At 40.1% G+C, this 6,581-nt stretch overlaps 1 long non-coding RNA gene across 1 annotated transcript; it reads left to right on the plus strand.

The window, feature by feature from the left end:
- The first annotated feature begins 1,687 nt into the window (after window positions 1-1,687).
- Window positions 1,688-6,367, plus strand: LOC133133848 (uncharacterized). Its single transcript, XR_009709217.1, has 3 exons — window positions 1,688-1,803; window positions 5,073-5,357; window positions 5,689-6,367. It is a non-coding gene; the product is annotated as an uncharacterized LOC133133848 (long non-coding RNA).
- Window positions 6,368-6,581: the final 214 nt, after the last annotated feature.

The following is a 6,581-nucleotide window of genomic DNA, read 5'->3' on the forward strand; positions in this document are numbered from 1 at the left end:
TGCCTGTTGCTGATATAGCTTTTTAATAGATTATACAACTTTATCGAGGAACATAAGTTATTATCAGATAGCCAATATGGTTTTAGAGCCAACAGGTCAACAGCTATGGCATTAATGGAGCTAACAGAGGAAATAACTAATTGTATAGATAAGGAAAAGTATGCTGTATGAATATTTATAGATTTAAAGAAAGCGTTTGATACAATTAATCATGATATATTGCTTAGTAAAATGGAAAGGTATGGGATCAGAGGAGTAGGGCTTAAGTGGTGAATGAAACATTTTTCTAAGATTTTAGAGAATTGAGATAGTAGGGACACGGGTCTATAATTAGTGAATTGATGCTTATCACCTGTTTTATATTCAGGGATCACCTTAGCAGTTTTCATTTTACCTGGAAATATACCCTTTTGAAATGACAAGTTAAAGATGTGACTTAATGGTTTTGCAACACCCTCAACCACTTCCTTTACCACGGTCATATCAAACCCATTCCAGTCAGTTGAAGTTTTTTTCTTGCAGGTGTTGAAAATATCAACAATTTCTTTTTCATCAACAGTTCTTAAAAATATGGAGTGTGAATTTATATCTATACCATCTCCCGCTGCCCCCCCTTCTCTTGACCGATCAGGGATTCCGTCTGCCAATCTTGGTCCCACGTTTACAAAAAAATCATTGAACTCATTAACCACCACATTTATGTTGTTTATCGTATTATTATTATCAATAAAATAATCAGGGTAATTATTATTTGCAGTTCCTTTTCTAATAATATTATTTAATACGTTCCATATCCCTTTACTATTATTTTTATTTTTCTCTAATAATTTATTATAATATTCCTTCTTGCAACTCCTCATTATATTTGTAAACTTATTTTTATATGTTTTATACTTTATTTCAGCTTCATTGGTTCTATTTTTTATGAATTTCCTATATAATAAATTCTTTTTTTTTCTGGCATTCTGTAACCCCTTTGTAATCCAGGGTAATTCAATGTGTCTATGCTTCCTGTTGCATTGCTGTAATGGACAGTTTTTGTCGTATAGTGTTTGGAATGTATCATATGCTCTGTCTACATCACACTCATCATACACCTCTTCCCAGGCCTGTGCCAGTAGGTCTGTTCTGAATGCACTGAGGGATTCAACAGTTCTCACTCTCTTGTATTTAATTATATTATTTTCTTTTGCATTCCAATGATCACACTCATACACCACGAAAACTGGCAAGTGATCACTGATGTCATTCAGAAGTATACCACTCACTATGTTGTTGTCCATATAATTAGTGTAGATATTGTCAATCAGAGTGGCACTGTAAGATGTCACTCTGGTTGGCTTAGTGATAGTTGGAAAGAGACTCATAGTAAACATTGCGTCAATAAACTCATCAGTCCTTTTATGCTTGTTAGGATTAAGGAGATCAATGTTATAATCCCCACACATAAAATGTACCTTCTGATCTATTTTGGCAAACATTCCCTCCATAATCTCTGTAAATATTTCAATGTTAGACCCTGGAGTTCTGTATACACAGCTGACATTTACATTTCTTTTTGTACCCATGCAAATTTCTGTGACGGGTGGGAGGGGGATAAACCAGAGATACACCTGATTTCATTTCACATGATCAGGTTTAATGAGTCACCTGATGCTTTCTCCTCATGTGACCAGAAGTAATGCAGGTAAAATAGTATGCCGGGCAGCCGCTCTTTGTTTGAAAGTAGTTGGTGCGACAAACACCGTGGTAAGAGCACTGTTTGCATAGGGATTCTGCCGGCGGTGATCTAATACGAAGCGGGTAAGGGAAGCGCCTTTGTTGAAATTCTTTATGCATAGCTCCGTAAATACATGCCGTTAGCTTATCAATTGCGTGATGTGTTTAAAACATTACAGTGTATCAGTCGTTTGGTGCCTGGTTGTCATCTTTGGCTGTAGTACGTGCATGGTGCGCCAATACTCTCAGGTACTAAAAAAATAAAAAGGATTTTTTGTCCAGCCGTTTATTGCGGTTTACCCATTAATGATGTACGTTTTTAAAATTGTAGCTCCCTCGTTCACGTCACGACCCAACAGAACGAAGGATGGCTAGCGGTATGAATGTTGATTGAGGATTTTATGAAGGTAAATGTTATGTATATTAAACAGTGTAATTTATGAATTCAAATAAGAAATGTATGCGCTGCTGGGTATTGAATATGCACTCATTGTCTTTGTAGTTTTCTATGCTGAAAATATGTTCCAGTCTACATTGCAATTGTACATTGGCTAATGTAGTCTTGTTATTTTCAGGAGCGAATTGTAGCCACTGTTTTTCCCTACTTCAGAAAAAATGTCAAACTAGTGAGTCAAAGCTAGGTTGTAGGAAGTTACTCTGTGTGCCTTACTAGTGTGTAAAACCACCTCCAAGTTTGTTTGTTTGTTTATTATCTTTTTGGCGAGGCCTGTTCTTTTCTTTGCCAGCCGGGGCCGGGGGCATGCAGAGGGGTGGTAATATACATGCCAGTCCAGCTAGTGTGCTGTGGTCATAGGCAGTGTTGTCTTTGGTGGGGCCTTTTACTAAGTGTGTGATGCAGTAACTTTACTGGCTGTGCTGGATTTGTAGTGGGCTAATCGTAATAATTTATTGGAGGATTTGTAGTGGATTCTTCCCTAAGTGTGGTGCATAATTGAACTGATTGTGGCACTCTATGGTGTAGTATATACCTAACTTGTGCGTGCAGCTAAGCCGACTATAGCACTTCTATGGTATTTGTACACCGTCTCCTCGTGCATTCATTCATTTGAATACCTGATAGTGGGGAATACCGGGTTACTCCCGGACCTAGTTACTCAGACCCTTAGTGATCTCTTTTAGTGTGGTCTAGGTTGCATTCCATTACGTCATTAATAATAGTTGACATACTTTCTATTATCTTGTACCTTAGGTTCCTGTCTATGTACAAAGCCACTCCTCCTCCCCCTCTGTTCACCCTGTTCCTATAATTCAGTTCATATCCATGCAACTCCATGTTCTCCAATCCCTTCTCAGGGTTGAGCCATGTCTCAGAAACAGCTATAATATTGAATGGTTTTTTAAACTGCTTTATATACTCTTCAATTTTTCCGAAGTTGGCATATAGGCTTCTACTATTAAAATGAATGATAATCCTTGATCTAATTTAATGCTCTTATTGAACTTCTCTTCCGTATAGTAACCACAATTATTACTTATATTTTGAAAGAAATTGCTCTCAGGGTCAATATCATGTTCAAATACATTCATAATGTATATATTTCTTTACCCATACAGGAAAAATGATGGAAACCATACTAATCAGTGGTCTCTGTCAAACTTGTCCAGCTGGTCAATGCTACTGATGCATTGCCCATAGGAATTCTCTGCTGCACCAATAGGTTTAATGAAGACTTTACAGCTGATAGTCCAAGTGGACTGAATTTTACCTTGTTTTCTAAGAGCCCTTGCTCTTCTGGCTATGTCAGCATTTCTTTTGGTGAGATGTTCATTTAAGTAGACATTTGAGCCCTTTAAATTTCTACCCTGTTTCAGCAGATTTACTTTGTTTTCTGTTTGCAAATCGAACAATTATAGAAGGTATTGCTTGCCTGTCGTTCTGCTTCCCAGTTGGCAGTGTGTGGCATGCTTCAATACTGTCAATGTCAATATCAATGTTTTTTCCACGGAGGAATGTTGCTACCTGTTCCTCAGTTGTCCCTTCATGTTCAGAACATCTCTCCGATGCAGGGCCTTTCACCGCCTGGAGAAAGCTCCTTTGTTTGACATTCAAACCTGAGATGATCACATCATTCATCCTGGAATATTGCTCCAAACTATCCAATCTATTTTCCAGGAAAACAATTTTCTTCTCTTGTTCCATGCTTCGTTTTTTGAGCTGCTTCACCTCACCCATCAGCTCTGTTAAGATGGCATGTTGCTTCATCATGATCTCCACATTAGAAGACACCATTTCAACTGATGCCTTTAGCTCCTCCATGTCCTTTTGAAGTGTTTTCAAAGCCATAGTGCTGGCTGGGGCCTGGGCCTGGCCTGGTGATGACTTCATAAAGCCTCAGCAGATCTAGGTTAAAAACGAACCACACTGCCTCGGCCCGCTACTTAGGTGTTGGTGAAGCCTGGGCCTGTCCTGGATGGTAGCTAGTAGCCTGGGCCTGGATGGTAGCTGGTAGCCTGGGCCTGGATGGTACCTGGTAGCCTGGGCCTGGATGGTAGCTGGTAGCCTGGCCTGGATGGTAGCTGGTAGCCTGGGCCTGGATGGTAGCTGGTAGCCTGGGCCTGGATGGTGGCTGGTAGCCAGGGCCTGGATGGTAGCTTGTAGGCAGAGCCTGGATGGTTGGTAGCCTGGGCCTGGATGGTGGCTGATAGCCTTAACTCAATCCGATTTCAGTCCCAAAAACACTTATAATTGCAAAAATGTACGTTGTATGTTGTAAGAATAACACTTTGAAACCACTGGTGCGAATTAATCGAAAAAATACTAAGGATTGTTTAGATTATTGACGGATTGTTTCCTTCAGAGTGTAGAGAGACAAGCAGAGCTCCTCAGTGCTCAGTGCCTCTCTTGTGGATACGACCCTGTATTCTATATGTATATGTATATGTATTACATGCCCATATTTGTATTATATATCCGTATGTGCTTCAGTTTATAATTTGCTATTTGGCTGTTATTTATTTAGCATTAAATACCCCCATTTCTGTATTATATGCCCACATTTGCCTTCTTTCCAATTACACATAAATTGTTAATACAAATGATTTGGTATTAATATACAATTATCAACACATTCCTAGACTCAGTGGGCCTCATTTATCAATATTTTCGGAAATCTGTTTGCAAATGTGTGTGATCTGAAACAAACTAACAACGTTCTCCAGATTCATGAAAGACGCATAGACACAGCTCTTTTTCATATCCATGTGTGTATGTTGATAAATACCAAGTAATCGTAAATCAAAGGCGCGTGCATAAAATTTGTGATTGGCATAAGTTGACGCCCCTAAAACATCCATCCACCCATCCATTATCTTAACCCGCTTATCCTGAACAGGGTCGCAAGTTGGGCTGGAGCCAATCCCAGCAAACATTGGGCGAAAGGCAGGAATACACCCTGGACAGGTCACCAGTCCATCACAGGGCACACACACCATTCACTCACACACTCATACCTATGGGCAATTTAGACTCTCCAATCAGCCTAAGGGAGCATGTCTTTGGACTGTGGGAGGAAACCGGAGTACCAGGAGGAAACCAACGCAGACACGGGGAGAACATGCAAACTCCACACAGAGAGGCCCCAGCTGACGGGGATTCGAACCCAGGTGTCACGTTTCAGGTCTGTCTCGCCATGTTTTATGTTTATTCATTTTGTCTTTGTCTTGTATTGTCTTATGTATTATGTTAGTCTAGGTTCGTCATGTTGTTTAGTTTATTTCTTGTTACGATTTATTTTCTCGTCATGTCTAGTTATGTTTCGTTACGATTATATTACCTTGTTATGTTGAGTGGTTATCGTCTTAGTTTCGTTGTGTTATGTTTTGAATTATGTTTATTGTTACGGAGACTGGTTACTGTTTAAACATACAGTTTTACATGTCTTTCTCTCTCTCTTTCTGTCATTCACTCCCTAATTGTTTCCATTTGTCTATTTACTAAAACTACTAAAGCTAGATCAGGATTGGGTAGAAACTAACAAACTAATCATGTGTTCATGTTGCCTTACGTTTCTCGTGCATGTCATTTACTAATTTACTAAGGGCAGGGCAGGATAGGTTTATTACTAACGATTACTAATCACCTTGTTAAACTTGTCATCCATCGCACCTGTTTTCCATTTCCTTGCTACGCTCTAACTAATTGTCTACACCTGTCTACACCTGCATTTATATCCCAGTCGCGCTACTGTTCACTGCAAAATTGTCTGCCTCTTGAACTCCAAAGCAACTCTTGAGCATTACTGTTATTGATTACACGTTACGATCCAAGCCTGTTTACCGACCATTATTTATTGATTTCTGTTTCGTTGACCACCGCTTGTTTTTGACCACGTCCTCGCCTACCGTCTTTGTACTTTTGCCTCGCTGATTGTTTTATGGTTTTCAACTTCCGCATCGCCCTCGACTACGACTCTGCCTGCCGTCCGCCTGTACTTCTGCCTCGCTGACAGCTCTCCTGCTACCGGACCTCCCTGCACGTCTACCGACTACGAGTTTGCCTCTTCCCTCGGCACCGTGCTTTTTGTTTGTTTAATATTTGTTTGGCTGGATCTACGTGTATGGACTTTGCTTGTTGTGACTACGCTCCTGGGATTCGTCCCAAATAAAGCCCTGACGGGACTTTACCCTATTATTGTTTCTGAGTCGTGCATTTTGGGTCCAACCCCACGCACCCGTCTCACCAGGACCTCCTTGCTGTGAGGCGGCAGTGCTACCCACTGCACCATCCGTGCCACCCCCCTTAAACATCATATATGTATATATATATATACGGAAGAGATAGTCGAAAAAAGAAAAAAGCTTCTCTGAAGCAGATATTTAAGTTAATGGAAGTACAACAAGCC

Source organism: Conger conger, chromosome 7 (assembly GCF_963514075.1).
Source record: "Conger conger chromosome 7, fConCon1.1, whole genome shotgun sequence".
Lineage (NCBI taxonomy): Eukaryota > Metazoa > Chordata > Actinopteri > Anguilliformes > Congridae > Conger > Conger conger.